At 37.3% G+C, this 18,045-nt stretch overlaps 1 protein-coding gene across 3 annotated transcripts in view; it reads right to left on the bottom strand.

The window, feature by feature from the left end:
- peb (zinc finger protein pebbled) overlaps positions 1 to 18,045 on the bottom strand; it is a 266,979-nt gene that overhangs the window by 58,650 nt on the left and 190,284 nt on the right. The window contains exon 1 of one of the 3 annotated variants that reach the window (XM_081738275.1): positions 9,555 to 9,663. The exons of the other annotated variants lie outside the window; for them this stretch is intronic. The gene's annotated coding sequence lies outside the window, so the exon portion shown is untranslated. Of the gene's footprint in view, positions 1 to 9,554; positions 9,664 to 18,045 lie in introns of those variants that run through there. 3 annotated transcript variants of the gene reach the window in all.

Here is an 18,045-nt window from a genome sequence, read left to right as displayed (position 1 = left end):
TTGGACTCAAGTTTTTAACACAGAGTCGTGTCGTGAAGGGCCAGTAAAGAAAGGTATTCTTATCTTACAAATCATCAAAAACTGCTCAGGTAATGCGATGCGATTGCCAAAGATTTAGTTCTTAGCTCCCTTTTGGATAGAAGATTGTAAAAAACATTTCAGATTGTCTCAAACACGTGTACTTTGATATTGCACTAAAACTGCTTCCGATTTCCGTTTTCTTCGTTCGCAATGAGGCCTGGCCGATAAACGAAACATTGTTCTGGAAAACTCGCGGGGGCTTATCATGTTATGCCCGTGTAGCACAGATATGTATCCCTTGGACGCCTGAGAGACGTTAATTCCAAGATATAGGGATATACTGTACATAATTAGGCCTCATTTTTCCAGTAGGCATCCTATGGAAATCCATATGTTCTCTTTATCCTGTAGGACTCTCATGGTATATCTCTGGGTTCTTTACAAGATAATCCCAGGACGACTTCTGGGACATCCAAATATTGTCCCGTGGTAGGCATATTCCATTGAGAAATTCGAGAGGAAACCTGTGGATATTTCTAATATTCTGGGACCCTAAATGTGTGGGATCTTCTGAAAGTCCCGTGAACATGTACTATGCGAGTTTGGCGCATAGAACTACACTAACAGATTTGTTCATGAATAAGTCTACAAAGACCACATAAAGTGCAGAATAGTACTCACTACTAATAGTACTGGTTGTTAGTAATGTTACCCACAGGACGAGGAATTTCTTGAATCTCGTGTGCGACATTAGTTTACCCAATAAAATATGTAATACAGATAGATCGATAAATAAATAAAAGGTCAATGTTGATTTTAAAGAACTATTGTGTTTCTAAAATCTTACATGTAGCGGAGAAAGATTAATTTCAGCGCTGTCTCCTATTATTATAATACTAATTAAAAAATTACGAAGAAAATGTTTACTTGTGTAAAACACCAGTTACAAACCAAAACTACTGAATGAAAAAACGTTTAAAATATCAACCTATATAAGAAAGTGTGTGTGTGTGTGTGTGTCCTTAAACTGGACTTTGCGTACATCTCTCCCTCTATGATGTGGCATGATTTCCTGAAAGAGAACATCATGTAAACTGAATGACTGCATTTTTTTTATTATTATTATTTTTTGCTGATGTGAGAGGAAATTGTCGTCGCATTCCACCGATAGGACATTATCCTGCTGTGTGTACAACGAACGTCAAGAGTGACAGCAGGCAGCATTATCTTCCCTATAACGGATTTCTCCCAAAGCATGATGTCTGCTGGTCACTTGAGTGAGCGTAAGGCAATCTTAACTGCTAGGCACCGAAATGTATGTGCTATATTATATAGATGAAATGATACGGTATGGTTGGATGATGTTTCTGGGGTTATTCGCCACGGCTAACTTAACACCGTCCCATCCCATCATTAGTGGGCTGCAGCCACCAGAACGACAAGAAGTTAAGGCGCAATGACCAACCACTACTCCGATGCTCGACATCTCTTCTTTAGTTCACAGCGCGCAACGGTCCTTCAACAACTCAGAATTATTTCCTTATCCTTCGATCATAGAACCTATCGGCCATCTGATCTCGAAATTTCTTCAGAGATGAGGTGGGTCGTCTGCTCTGATGACTAAGGAAATCCCTTATCTTAATCACAGCGCACGCCCACGTTATCTTCATATCATACAAAAGTTCACTCAAGACGTTGGAATGAACTCAAAGAAAAGAAAAAAAAGTCATGCACCTATTTGACATACACACACTTAATTCTTATCTACACACGCAAACCGTGATCTTCAGTTTTTAAACTCTAAAAGTTTGGTTTAACCACGAGGACAATGTTCTTCCGGATGGACATACAACCAGGAAACTTGGAAGAAAAAGGGGCAGATTATAATTAGGTAATATACAGGCAGCATTCAAAAGTTATTATTTTAAAACCTTGGAATTTCCTGTGTACTGTCGCTCTATGCAAATGACTACCATTAATAGACATTTCTCGAGAACTTCTTGAAAAAGGATTTCTCGAGAAAGGAGATGAGGGTTGGGCATGAATATTCAGTGATAATTGATATTCCTTGCTACATTACACGTATCTTCAATCAGAATGACGTAACTAGTGGGGGGGACGTAACTTCTTAATTCCGAGAATTGAAAGAATCTTACCTTGTGGTTGGGTATCCGTGGGTTTTCTCGGGGTACTCCCGCCTCCTCCCACCTTATCATTCCACCAATTCTTCTATCATCCCTCTCTTTTCGCCTAAAGAGCATAATAGTGGGACGTTAAACAAAGATTTTCTTATACTGTATAGTCCAACGGTATTCTAGAGTGTGAAACAGTATTATAGGGGCTGCCTCCTCTACTTACGCCTGTGATCAGACAGTGGGAAATTTCTGTCATAAGACCTCTCAGAGATGTGATTCTCAAGTGTGTCTCCGATTATGCACCAAGGCTAAGGGAGACGATAATGATTTGAAAACTTTTAAAACTATGAAAAAAACCTTCATGATTTAGTACAGAACAAAGAAAATTAAAAATCCCAAACGGTTGCACTTAGAAATGGCAGTATTATCAATATTCGGAGACTTAAAGCTAACAAATCATGAACTGTCTGTGCCTTTGATGAAGTTAGCGTCTTTTAATCAGAGACGCGACATGAGAAATAAATCTATAAACTAACTTCTACCGAGTATTAAACCAGACTCTCCCACACCAAAGGCAATAACGCTAACCGTTCAGCCAACACAGGGATCTATACAATATAGCAGTGGAATGCGGTAAGTGTATATTTGCAGGTATATGAAACGACGAAAATATCCCATCCCCCAACACATGAATATATAATGAAATACGATCTGAGAAGTGAAAAGACAATTAAGTGACGGGAACGTGTCCCAACAAAACGTAAAGTGCCTGCAGGTTATATTTTCCTTAGGTTCTCTGGACTACATTAAAAGTTTCTCTCGAGAATTCTGCATTATTATTACATTTTTTTTTAATTATCTCGAAAAAGGAAGCCAAAACCTCAATAGCATGCAAGTAAACAATAAACAAAAGGAACCAATTACTCGACGAAGATTCTTTTAAAAACCAGTTAAGAATTTGCGTATATGAATACAATAGCAGTTATGGAATGCCACCAGACACAAGGGAAAACAGAAACAAAAAAAACAGTAACTTTTGAGTCAATGACAGATTGCACAATAGATAAGAATAATAACAATAATAATAAAAAATGGAATAACATTGCGAATGGCTCTGAGAGTCGGACAGACCAAAATAGATATGCGATGCGTGTATCTTATCGGCTTTATTGTTCTCACAGAGGAAGGTAACTTAGTTGCTATTGACACTGAGATTTCCATGAATACAGAAAAAAAAAAAACTGTTTCGGTAGAAATCACAATATAAATAATATTAGATCTTCCAAGATATAAGAAAGACATTGACGGAATGATACTGTTTTCTCGTGACTTCGTGTAGCAATGAAATTGGATCTATCTGCTCAAATTACGTAATGATGGAAGTCAAAGTTGCGAAAGAACTTGTAGTGAGTCTGAATCACTTGGATGTTCTTCGATGTTAAAGAATTCCAAATTAAAGACTTTGCTAATGAACAATAGATGGACCAACAACTTAATTAGTATACATTTTTTAAAACCAAAATCACACACCTTTACACCAGGAGCACCATTTGGGACTTCAAGGGAGACCATATTTTTTTTTTTTTAAATCATTACGCTAATGTACAGTACCAATGAAAAACTTAAAACTTTACTTATATATCAAAAGATCTTCAGGCGCGCAACCAGAAATTTTCGTTGGGAGGGGTCTTTGGGGGAGTCCAATACTACAAGCCCCTACGAGGCCCATAGCCAGTCCAAAACTGTAGGGGGTCCGGGTGAAGTTAGGGGAGGGCGATCCAACCATATTATAGTTCGATTGCAAGCCTACCGTGAAAATTTATGGGGGGACAGCAAACTTTAGCCCCCCTACACCCCCTGGATACGGGTCTGGCCCCTACGTCTATCTAGTATTGAATGGGTATTATTCTGCACCCGAAAAGGCAGAATACTTGCACTATATTTTCAGAGGGAAAAAAATGGTTGAACTATATTGTTTTTATAAGAGAAAGAGTTATGAAGTGTAAGGTCAAATTTTCATGCTACATCAATCATTTCCCTGTTAAACAAGTATTGTTTTATTCACAAAGTGTATAAATGTATGTTGAGTTGGAAAGTTTTAGGGTTCTAGACCCGGTGGACCCCGTGAATGTGTCCCTTTCCCCTTGCCCAACACAAAATATGAAATAACCCTACTGCTTTTGTACTTATTATTTGCTTTGTTTTCAGTACAGGAAAACATTGACCAAACAGAAATTTTAGATATTGTATACGTCCAGCCAGACTTACTTTCAGAAAAAAAATGTCCGGAAAACAAAATTGAAATGTGAATAATGCACTCTCGCATTAGCTCGTGGGATTAGGTGAATATTTTCCAACCAGTGTTGCCAACGATATTTTGACTAGGTTCCTATAACTAAGTTAAAATGTCCCTACTTTTCACCGAAAAGTCCCTACAGGAAATTTTAACTTAGATATTAATACTGAACATAAGAACAAAAAGAACATGCGTTACGAATGATATTATATATAAGACTTTGCTACATGAATTAAGTAATATGTATTCTTATTCGCCAGAAATCCTTCATACATGCTGATAATTGTTGTCCACTATGTTCTTTTCAGAAAGTATTGAAATGTATGATTGTATTTCAGACAGAGCTCTTTTCCAGAACCTCTGAGGTTGGAATTTCGTAAAGGGCAAACGAGCCTTTATAATGCTTTGGTCGTAGAGAGGTACTGACCCATAGTCAAAGGTTCTATAGACTTTTTCTTGTATCGTCAGGAAATATTTATAACTTAAAGTGAAATAAAAAGCTCTGTCCTGCTTTTTTTTCTTTTATTAAGAGTTACTCAACATAAAGGAAATTCGTTACAGTCAACTCGAAGTGTACGGTATTTTCTTCCATCTTAGCCCTAAGTTCAGGGACATGTCTCTACGGTTGGCAACATTGTTTCCAACTCAACTGGAAGACACCCTGTATCTAATAATTTTGCTAACTAACGAATAATACCAAAATATTCCTATTATTACTCACTTGAAGCAAGCGGACTGGTATTTGCACTACGGAAATCTTCAATATACTTTTATTTTATATTGGAGATCTTTAGTATAACAAACTTTGGTATAATATACTGGTTGTAACATTTTCTTCTTCCCCTTTTTTTTTTTTTTTTTTTTTACTTCAACCACTCATTTTCTCATATTACGTAACATTCAATTTATTTTCAATGACCTAACAGTTTGTTTTACTTTTTTAAAAGTTATTTTCGACATAGTTCTCCCCCCCCCCTCACTTTTTTTTACCACTTTCTTACCGCTTGTAAATTTCACCAAGCTAATTTTCTCGTATCTTCACATCCACGTTCTGAACGCATCCGTCATTTTTCATCATTCTTTCACAACGTTGCTATCCTGCCTTCCACAAAATGGAGTACTCTACCCCCCCAAAAAAATTTAGAACAAGGAATCTTTTGTTCTTAATTTAGCGTCCCTCAGTTAGCCTATGCCAGCAACCAATTACTACAGAAAGTGAATGATTATCAAATAACTGGGGGGGAGGGGAGAAACAGAACTTCAACAAAAATCACAGACACGATATTCTCCATCGTAAATGTACACGTCCTGGGATCGAAAGAGGGACCTTTCAACTAGAGCTACACGTTCTACCGCTGATCTCTCGTGACTCCAACCATCCACTTGTCGTAACGCCCCTTTCAAGGGCCTCAACCGCTCCAACGCCATCTGTTAGCGACCAGTTGAACTACGTCCACCTTAGCGACGAACAACTGGTTAGCGTGCTGTGTTGCCCTCTCTCTAACAGACGTATCATGAGCTCTCTACACTTAGTACCAGGCTATTTGAGGCGATCGCAAAGCGTATTTACTGCTCATGCGTACTCTTGGAATACGCTGGCCATGTATTTAAATGTAGATGGCTAATCATAAACGCGAAAGCAATAAAATGGCTGAGAAAACGTCAGCTCGAGCGTATTGGAACTCTGCTATTATACACCTGGACCTGGCAAAAAGACCTGGAAACCCTGACTGGCTCACAGTATGATTTACACATCTGGTGAAAGTAAAATTACTGAATAGCCACTTTGGCCGCGTTCGCTACAGGGGGTAACGCTTACTCAAATAGCCTAAGACTTAGTGGCCGCGTTTTGTTTTATTCACGTGACTCCCCAGCTTGCTTCACGACGCTGGGTAGACGCTGGAAATTAGGAAACTGGGACCACGCGGACGTGAGTCCAACGCTCTAACCACTCACTACACAACGGTGTCCCCATCCCGTTGCTCCAGAACGTAAAAATATGACAAGTGGAAAACAACTTTTTGGAACAATAACAAAGTGTCAGAAAACAATAATATTTCTAAAAAGTCACACGGATACACTGTTTATCTGTGATTAAAACCACTGAGCCTAAGATCGAACTTTTAACCCGCAACGTAACCGTTATGGTTTTTATATACCATTTTGTGCAACGGAATCTCTATTTATGATTTGATCCATCGAATTAACAGAAATAGTGTCAGTTAAATAAATGTCAGTTAAATCTAGTCACAGTAAGTTAGTTAAGGTACGAAGTAATACGCCTTTTAGAACACACGAAATAATAGTAACTCATGCAAGAAATTTTCTTATACATATGAAGCGGATTATAACGTACAGTAAATTATTCTATCATATACTGAATAGAGACGTAAATCTTTCTTATAATAAAGAATAATAAATGCTAGATGGAAGGATAAAATACGACGCAATCCATCGCGGCTAGGATACACACCAAGAGAGAAACTTATTAGATTTGCATCATAATGCCGGAAAAATGCTACGACTTAGGTCAAGTTTAAATTTATCAAGGGCGCGTACAGAATTTACTTCAACGATATTTGTGGGTTCAACTCTACCATATGTGCAACACGTGCATTTGCACGGTGCGGCAAAACCTTTCATAACTATATTATTTAAAATAAACATTTCTTGTTGAAAAAAAAAAAAAAAAAGACTTCATGATGATGGTAGTTAACTTTACTAAGCTGACCTATTTGAATACTATATTCATAAATCATGTTTAGGTCGGATTAGTTTAAGGTCATAAGAACAATGCTAAAGCAAATGGTCAAACAAATTCCAGCATGAATTCCTTGATTGTTGTCAAATACAAGGACTCAATTCTTGAACAGTAGGGAACACCTGTTACTTTTAGGTAGTTATCACCGTTTGCATATGAAAACTAGTCTTGTCTTCGTCACAAACAAGTTCCTTATCATTGAACCAAGAAATAAAGATAAAAGAGGTAGTTGTATTGGAATTGCAAGCTAATATATTTAGATGAAGTTCGATATTGAATTCTATAAAAGTATTACCATCTTTCCTCTGGAGGTTTGTTTGTTTTATCTTTCACTAACATAATAGATTATTAGGGGAAAAACAGACCCAACGAGAATGTACTTGTAGTGTTTAGGCCTTTCTGAGTGCGTGTGCACTTTCCTTCCCCTTCGTTGTTCATGATGGGGGTAGTATATACTTAAAATAATGGCTTTTAAGATTTATTCTTTCTGGAGAAAGAATGGGGCGAAAAATTATGCCATTACACGGGGCGGCAAATTGCTTAGAGCCTGCCCTGTTTGTGGGCAGGCATGTTCATGTTCACTAAGGAAAAATGACAATTTAATGTACCATAATTACCCCCATTATGCTAAAGGAAATAAATGATCAATGGAAGTTAAATACTACGAGACAATTGCCGAAATGAGAATGTGGAAGAACCTTGAAAAAATCCACAGCAAGATGATGATGTCTACCAGAACTCACATGCCCAGGGATCTTTGAAATGTTTCAGTTTTGGGTCTCACGTTTATCCTGTGTAAACTAAACGGGAGACTGATGATGAAAATGAACGAAATAGAGTGGAGTGAAGAAAGTTACAGGAAACGGAAGAAACCTCGAGAAATCTTACACACACAGTGTTGTCCACCACAAAGCCAATTTGCTGCGATCGCACCAGGGACCTTTCGCAGGTAATGTTAATTTCTTGGAGGGACAGTTTTTTTTTCTGTACACTTAAGCTACAACATAACATGTCAGGTGTCCGCTCCATCCCCCTCCTACGCATCATCACTAAGACCACACGAAACTTTAGGACAGGTATCAACAATATTAAAATGCATCCCATTTTACAAAGCTGCTGATATAGTTTTTATACACTCTATTTCACAGCACTATAATATATTAAATCTAGCAATTTTTACAGAAAAAATATATTGGAATTGCTTTATATTTGTGTAAATCTTACTTCGACTATATTCAAAGTATTTACGGTAACACTTGAATTAGATTAGAATATTTAATATAAACCCTTAGTAAAGGATCACGCATTAGAAGTTTCAATTTCGTCTAGTAGATGTCAAAACCAATTAAGAATGTTTGCTGCCATCTAACGGCGAGATCTGTAACTCCTATTACGTTTGTTTCAACAGTAGAAAATGGGATATGGATAACTACCGTTAAAGTCGCCGTTATCAGCAGCCCATACACGTAAACACATGCCTGAAGAAACAGCCCGACTTGTATGAAAAATGATAAAACCACAGGCAAGTTGATCGTGTATGGCCTCGTTCATTCATGTTAAAAGTTTTCAAAATCTTCTGAAAACATGTTTGATGTTTTTGCCGTTCTGCGTGCATGTTTACCGTGTATGGGCTCGTTCATGCAAGGTGGCTGTTTTATATTTAGGTCCGCCAATCACGACAGCGGAAGAAATCACGTGAGTCTCTCCTCCATCGCATGCCAAGGTCGTGCAGTTGCAGAAAGAAAAAGCACGCGTTTCCTCGTCCTCCACATTTCTCAAACTACTTTCAGTATGTTGGACAGCACGTTGGTACGTGTGTGGGCAAAAAATTCTTTCAAGATGCTTGATGAAAGAAACCTTTCATACATGTTGGTAATGCAAGTGCGTGCGTCTATGGCGCGCTATCCACGTGGAGTAACGGACATACTAAAACAATAATATTATTAAAGTCCCATTTGCATGATGCTAATAAGATACTGTACATGTAACATTAGGTTTCATAACAGATCTCAAAACAGTAGGCCTACACGTTAAAAGAAAGAACTCACATTCTAGTGCCAAAAGTCGATTTTACAAAGCAAATCTTACGAACGTAATTGTGTTTAACTAAGTAACGTATGTTCTCAACATACACCAGTAATCCGAAAATAATCTAGTTGGCTGTACATGATCGAATGGAAGATAGTAATGCGTTAATCGTAACAAAACATATTTTTGGAATTTAATTCTTACGTTAGTTCTTCAAAATATCATATAATAACACTTTTCAACTAGGAATATGTAGTAATCTTAATATTTAACACATAAAAATAACTGAATTTGAAAAAAAGATGTTTCTTACCCCAGGAAGAAATCAATCATTTGTCATTTTTATTAAGAAAATGAACTGTAATTCGTTTCATTATCAATGACAGAAATCGTGAAGATACCACAGCACAAGCAAAGGGAAAACTGTTTACCATCTTAAGTTTGTCCGATTGCACACTACTTGGCATCTTATCTTAGCAACTGATAAGTTCATATGCTATCAGAGAGATACATTGGATGCTGCATTTACATCCATCATAAACATTATCTCTTCACAGTGTACAATCAACGCTGATGGGGAAGAATCTGTGTACTCATCGATTTATTTATTATCTTGTAGTTTCATATAAGATCCAGCCACATATACGAAAAATAATTACTTTTCTGATTACATAAAGAATGCGAAAAAATTCTTTCTTTCTTTCTTCCTTTCTTAGGTAAGTTATAGGAAGCAGGAAGCGTACAGATTAAAAATACGGGATCAAATGTGTATAACAGTGGAACTTCCTTTTCTTCATGGAAGTAGTACCCTCATGCCTTCTACATTCTTTTGTTTCCACATGTCGATACCCCACTTGGATCAGGTAAAGTTGAAGACCGCCACCATAAATAATACTACAAAAATTACAACTCTTTCACAAATTACCTCCTAATGCTTTCTATTTTCAATTTCTTGACACCTACTCACCAACTGCGTATAGACTTAAATATTTTCTATGCCTGAACTTACATGCCAACATTACTCATGAGATAAACACGTACCATCCTGTGCAAGTGCATCAACTATCACTGCGTTTATTACTGTTCATACAGCAGGATGAAGCTGGAGGGCTCGTGTAATAGTGCGGAGAAGCTATCTATAGGAAGCATGAGCGTCAGCGATTATGAGTATTCGCGTAAAGAAGAAAAGTGCGATACACAAACATCAACTTGTGCTAGGTGGAAACGAACAGTTTTGCATTACAGATTCGTAGCAATAAACCATACTTTTTAACAAGGTTTTTTCTATGCTAACAATTGACGTTCTGCCTACATAAGAAGTTCCTTACTCTTCCTTTGTGAATTTGTGTTTGTGGCAAGTCTTTTCCTTTTTTATTAAAGTAATATGAGGGAAGTCCTTGGTTAATAGTTTCGTTATTACTCCTGTTAGCAATAGAATTTTTACAGTTCTAGACAGTAGATGAAATAACATTGGACCAAAAATGAAAAAAAAAATGAAATGAAATCTTTGAGTTTTACGTCCCACGGTTATGCCGGTTAGGCTAAAGGAGACGGTGATAATGAGAAATGAATGAAATGGTGGAATGAAGAAAGTGGGAGGAAACGGGAGAACCCCGAGAAAACCCACGCACACGGTGTTTGTCCACCACAAAGTTCACTTGGCGGGGATCGAACCCGGGACCCCATGCACCAGAGGTGAACGCTCTACCACTGAGCCACCGCGGCCCCAATATTGGACCAAATTATATATTATGATTTCCCGGTTAAGTACATATTGTAGCCACGTTGAGCTATAACCACTCAGAGAATCAAGAATTGTATAAGAAATTCACTTCTTTATTCGTCAGCATGCCAAGAAATTCAAACATAAAAATAATATTTGATAATAATTTGGAATTATTACTAGTTTAAAGCAGACTGATAACGAATAAATCCACAATATCAGTAATATAATTGAAGGCTCAATCAAATCACCTTAAATTGGGATGGGGTAATTTTCTGGAGAGCAAATGACTCAAACAGTTAATAGCTGAGTGCATAATACTTTTACATGGATGAGGAACTATTAATAAATTAACATATTAATTCTTAAAGAAAATCATCCATTATATGAGAAGTTTCACATACAAAAATGAAATATTTGGTGTTATATAAAATACTTTACTATATATTTATTTTTACAAGCTGTGAAGAATATTTTGTCATTCCCTGAAATAACACTTGTATGAAAAGAACAAAGAATATGCAAAAAGAAAAAAGAAAAAAGAAAGAAAGAAAGAAAGAAAAGAAATTATTTCTTTATTTCTTTTCTTTACGCCCTTAACTTTTATTATCGAATAGGTTCAACGCCATAGAGTAATAGTATAAGAGGTTTCAGCTGCTCTTTCCGCTGAAACTGTTTAGACTGTGGCGCCGCCACTCAAGGAAGTTGCGTACTACGAACTACTAAAAGCAAGCACGAATCAAATCATTCAGTGCGCGTCAGTCTGATAGAATTAGCCAATGATACAATTAGCTACTGCCAGTAGCAGACGATGCAGTTAGTTACAACTCTAGCCGGTAGTGTCGCAGAGTCACTTTCGTTGCATTGTGGGAACGATTTGAATTTTCATTAGGAATATAGGGAGTGATTCATCACGGTAATCGGTGTTCAACGCAACCTATCGTAGAAACAAGAAAACACAGTCTTGAAGGAAGGTCCTCCAAAATATATGTCGGGCGTGCCAAACGAAGCTGATTTAAAATGGAATTTGTTAGTTTAATGTCCCATCGCCTCGTTTTGATTTTCAAGATAGCTTTTCTCGTCTGGTTTTGTAAATTTATGGTCAGATTTTTTTTCTCTATTTCATCTAGAAGTTATCAGAGTCTTTCCGCGTCACGAGAAGCCCACAAACGATACATAACAATACTTGAATCATATTTATTACTGAAGTATATTCTGTAATGATTGCCATATCTTTAAACGTTAATAAATGCTCTTCATTATGTATGTCCAATCACTATTAATTTATAGTTTTTATACTGTGAATCATGTAAGACTAAAGCAACGTTTGAGATTCAAGATTTTGGGAAGAATTAGCTGCGCACGAAACTCGTGAAATTTCGAGTCTCGTGGTCTTGAATCTTGTCTCGAAAATGACCCTAGAATTGCAACGTTTATCGTCTCCCTCCGAATTTAAAAAGATGCTTCAAGTTTCGTGGACAACATTACGTTCCACACTATGCCCTTTCGGCTAAAGAAAATGAAAGATTAATGAACGAGTTGGTAAAATGAGAATGTGGAAGTCAATTGGAGAGCACCGAGAACTTAACGGACACGATGTTACTCACTATAAACTCACATCTCGTGCTAGCCGAACCCGAACTTCTTGCACCAAAAGGTGAGTAATTACCACTGAGCCACTTAAAAAAAAATAGAAAAAAGGGAATAATGAAATAAAATATTCTGGATATCAACAGAATAAGCGCTTAAGTGAGGAAAGCCCTATTTGAGGAGCACTTCAATTCAGTTCATTCTAATGTCAGATTGGGGGCCACGGTGGCTCAGTGGTAGAACACTTACCTTTGGTAAGTTACACTTACCTGGTAAGTTTGTAGTATACAACATCGTATCTGTGAGTTTTCTCGGAGTATTCTTGTTTCCTCCCACATTCTCATTCCGCCAATGTATATGAGGGACATTATACTGAAAGATTTCATTTCATTTCATTCCTAATGTCAGCTCTCTTTTTCCAAAGTAGTTGAACATCTGTTTATAATAATGTGTCGTTCAATCTAGCAACAAATCGAAACTTCTACTCATACATTCGACATGTATGGCAGTTTCCTTTTGTCTGATTTCCTAGAACATAGCGTGCAATTTCCTTGTCTGTAACTCGAGATAAACAACAGAGAGAGAGAGAGAAGTTACACTTGGAACATAAAGACTCCTCTTCCCACCTACCCCCTCTCTCTCAACCACATATAATCATGTGAAATATCGAGCGGAATATTGACAACTTCCAGTCTCTTCAGGGAAAACTATCGGGTAATAACAAAACACATATTTTTGATGAATGTGGTTGGGAGGAGGGGAAAGGGGGCGGGGATATGATTGCCTGACTTCTTTCTTCCCTTTTCATACATACGACACATTTTGCAATCGTTGATGATTCCTGTGACACAGCAACAGGCATAAAAGGTGAAAATATATAGAAGAGCTATATGGAGAACAGTAGAATTAGGGACGTGATTTCTCGTTCAAGAATTTCTCTCTGTTACTTATCTCTCCTCATGGTATAGCGCTCACCTTTGGTGTGAGGAGTCCCTGCCCTCATAGAAAAGTGCGGACTTTTGGTGTGAGGTACCTGCCATCATCGTAGAGCGCTCCCTTTTGGTGTGAAGGGTCCCTGCACTCATTGCAGAGCACTGACCTTTTGGTGCGAAAGGTCTCTGCCCTCATTGTAGAGCGCTCGCCTCTGGTGCGAAGGGGGTCTTCCCTCATGGGAGAGCGCTGATCTTCGGTGTGAGGAATCTCTGCCCTCATGGTAGAGCGCTGAACTTTGGTGCGAGGGGTTCTTGCCCTCATAGTAAACCGCTCAGCTTTGGTATGAAGGGTCCCTGCCTTGATGGTTGAGCGTTCACCCTTGCTGCAAGGGCTCCGTGCCCTCACAGTAGAGCGCTCACGTTTTGTGCAAGGGTCTCTACCCTCCCAGTAGAGCTTACTTCTTTGGTGCGAGAGGGTTCTGGTTCGATTTCCACCAATGCGAGGTCGTGATTAACAAAGTTGCATCCGTGAGTTTTCCCGTTCCTTCCCACACCCTCACCCCATCAATTATTTCATAATACTTGTAATTCAATTCCTCTAGTCATGTGGCTTCGTTAGCCTATTAGGGCATAACAGTGGGGCATAAAATTAAGAATTTCATTTCGTTCTCGTAATCTCGAAATTTTAGGGTGTGTTTAATTTCATCCATTACAACTTAGCTTTTGTAGAGTTCATGGATACCAAAGATTCTATAGGTGCATATTAACTTCTAAAATTAAATATTCTCCAATGCATTTTAGTTTTTCACTTGCCATAACGTATGTCTGAACACAGCCTTTAGGATTTTAATCTCTACAATTTGAAGCCCCCTCGTGGTCGTATGGATAAAATATGCGTCTTCCGCACAGAAGACCCAACTTCGATTTCCGTTGAGAACTCATATGGTTTGGAAATCACGTTAGCCTGTAAAACCACGTCTTAAAACCCTCTGAAGTGAAAAAGACGTTAAGCTCCGAAAACAAACAACTTCGAAACAGAGTGGAAATTTCATGACCATACTACACAATTTTCCTCTCTCACTTTGTTGTTTGGCAGATCCTACAGTAAAAACTAGTCAGAATTTAAAGAAAAAGAGAAACGTAATCGTTTTTTTCTAAGGAAATTAACAGAACTTAAAAGTTCATAAAAGCTCCACGTAAATTAATGGCTACCACGGTCCACTTTGGTACGGGTGATTCACTTAACCAGAAAATGCCAATAAATAATAGTTGTATTTAGTTTGTAATAAACAAACTATAGTTTTAACATACAGTTATTAAAATTAAATAATAATATTATTTAAAAAGTAGTTCACAGGATACCAAAACAACATGATACGTAATTAAATGCAGTTGAGTTCGTTCCTCTAGTCGCTACTTTAACTTAGATTTTGGGGGAAATGTTATTCTGGCAACACTGTAATTTCTATGGATGGCAACACTGAAAATTCTTTAGGTTGCTATTTTTTGTTGTAGAATAACATTATCTTCGAATATGATTGTGGTAAGTTGCATTTCATTATTTCCGTTCACTTATGAAAAACAAGCAAAAGCAAAATAATAAATTTTTAGTCCGTCAAGCTCTTAAATATAAATGTTAACATTGGTTTAAATAGAAATTTCAAGGAAGTTACATTTTGCCGAACAAACACATACAGTTTGCATTTTATTTTGTAATATATATTCAGAATTCAGATTGATATCATGATTATATATATATATATATATATATATATATATATATATATATATATATATATATATATATATATATATATATATATATATATAATATATATATATATATATATAATATATATATATATATATAATATATATATATATATAATCATGATATCAATCTGAATTCTGAATAATGGAGTTTGGAAAATGCGACTTGTATTATGCTAAATAATTACGAGAAAAATAATGTTTAATGTTATACTTCAGTATTTTGAGAGCTCCTCCGTGGCTAAGCCGTACCGTACAAGACCCGTGTTCGATTCCCGGCCGGAGTTCATGTGGTTCGGATTCAACGTTAATCAGTAGGTCCTGTCTCATATAGCCTCGTGGTATCAGTAGGTCCTGCTGAAATGTTACGTTAAACGGACGCTAAACTCAAAATCAATTCAACACCTCGGTATTTTGATAACAAATCTGAGTGTGTGTGTGGGGGGAGGGGGGGAGTGAATACAGAATCATCAGCAACTGTAATCTCTTTCCAACACTTTCGAATATATCCTGAAACACACACTATTATTTAAAAACTAAAAAAAAAACAGAGAGAGAGAGAGAGAGAGAGGGTGGGGAAAGCGATAAAAAAAGGATAAAATATTAGAAAAAGGGCTGGGGGAATAGTCGCTGTCAGTTGAAGAGTGGTTATACCGTAGGTAGATTGACTTACCGAGAGGGAGGGAGATTGCGCCATATATAGAGATCTATATATTCCGTGATGGTTGATGATGATTGTGTCACAACAACTCGTCATTAGCGAGCAGCTCGAGTAAGAGAGCGAGCGAGAGCTTCCATCCAGCCATCGAGACGACAACAATATAGATCTGCTATCCGTTTGCCATTCCATTCCATCCTATCCTATCTTCTGTGTCTAACCAACAGCACATAGCGTGCGTGGTTCCATTAGGGAATCCGTGAATTTCCTGCGCTCAGGCGGGCGTCTGTTTGTGTATATGGCGGTTGGCGTATTGGCGTTGCCATGGCGACAGAGACCCGCATCCAGGTACACAAAACCCGCCCATCAGCCACTCCATTACACATGCACACTTCTCTCGGATGTCAACAACGAAGAAAAATAAAATTGTTATATGCTCTTTATTGCGTGTTTTTCATACATACATAAAGAGAATTGTACACTTGTCCGCGGTATTTCGAAAGATCAGATGGCACATGCGAGACCGTGCACAGGAAATGGAACATTTACAACTACAGCTGATAGACAATCAGCTAACATGTAGGCTCCAGACTGCTTTTTTTTTTTTTTTTTCATTTGTGCTGCACAGAATATGACGAGAAAAAATATATAGTTTTTCATCTCGTCTCGATTCTCCAAATGCTTTTCTCGTCTCATTTTGTCGTATGTACAAAATTTATGCTCTGATTTTTTGTTATCATAACTTGATCTGGAAGTAATTATAACCACTCCGTACCACAGAAGTTCCGCAAGGTCCACGAACGATGTTGTATAAAATTTAAAATCGTATTTATAGTTGGATTAGTGTAATGACTTGCGTACTATTTTAAACGCTGAAAGGTGTTTGAACGTTGATCTTCATTGTGGACGTATCAATCACTAAAACAGTGTTTCAGATCTGAAGACTTTGGTGTTGTCCACAAGACTCGTTAAATTTCTAATCTCGCTTTGAATTTAAAAAGTTACTTCTTCTCGTCTTGACTAAATAGTCCTGTTTTCGTTGTGAAAAGCGAGACGAAACGAGAAATTTCCCACAAATATTTCGGTTTTAGTCTTTGATTATATAAAAAAGAACAGATACCACATTATAACCAATGGTACACAAAGTAAAAACTTTAGGTGAAACAATCGAAAACAAGACAAATCATGATTGGATACATTATGAGACCAGGAGAAATCATGATACATACTATGAAGGTAATGGCAGAATGAAAAGGGCCCAGAGGAAGGCGGCAATTCAAATACACGGACCACGTAAAACAAAATGTAGGCAAAAACAAGTAACTGTCTCGTGTACAGTACGTGAAAGAGTTTAGTTGAATTCCCGAAAGTAACTGAGTGGTATGCAACCAACCTGACTTTAAGACAGTTGCGTTGCATACTACCAAGGGGCAATTCATGTACAATAACCCCGTATTTAAATATATGCAGAGCCATATCTTGGGATCAATTGGATCAATAACCATTGTTTCCTAAATTTTAATCTTCTGTATCGTGGGCAAAATTGATGATCCATCAGGTAGTTCCTGGGATTTTTTTGTTTGTCAGAGGATAGAAACACAGACAGACAAACAAGGTAAACATACAAAACACTTAGAGGAAACATACAAACGAGTTTGGGGAAACATGCAAACGAGTTTTGGGAAATTTACGAACAAGGTTTGAGAAATATATTAACGACTTTTGAGAAACTAAACTGCTCAAAAACTACAAGGAAATTGAAACCTCCGTGATACAGACTGCCGACTCAAGAAGAAAAAGAAGAAAGAAATCTATAAGAACAGAAAAGCAGCAAATAACTCAATAGTTTTTGTAAACTCAAGATGAATAAAAACGGCTAAATTTTATGACTTTCCGTATACCCGCTAGGAAATAAAATGTGTGTAAATCACCTGGATATTATACATTAAGAAAATATACATCCATAATTGGTTGCATGTCTTAGGAGTCGCTTAGCTCCGTTTACAGAAGTAGTTTATGGGTGATCATCTTCCCTTTATAGGTTTGCAATTTAATTGTTGTCAATGTTGCAGACACCAAAATTTAGAGATGTATTGTCCGTACCTTGTCTTAAAAAAAAAAAAAATAAATA

Source organism: Thermobia domestica, chromosome 2 (assembly GCF_964235325.1).
Source record: "Thermobia domestica chromosome 2, izTheDome1.hap1.1, whole genome shotgun sequence".
NCBI lineage: Eukaryota > Metazoa > Arthropoda > Insecta > Zygentoma > Lepismatidae > Thermobia > Thermobia domestica.
The sequence above is the reverse complement of the archived record's forward strand: the minus strand, read 5'-3'. Positions and strand labels throughout refer to the sequence as shown.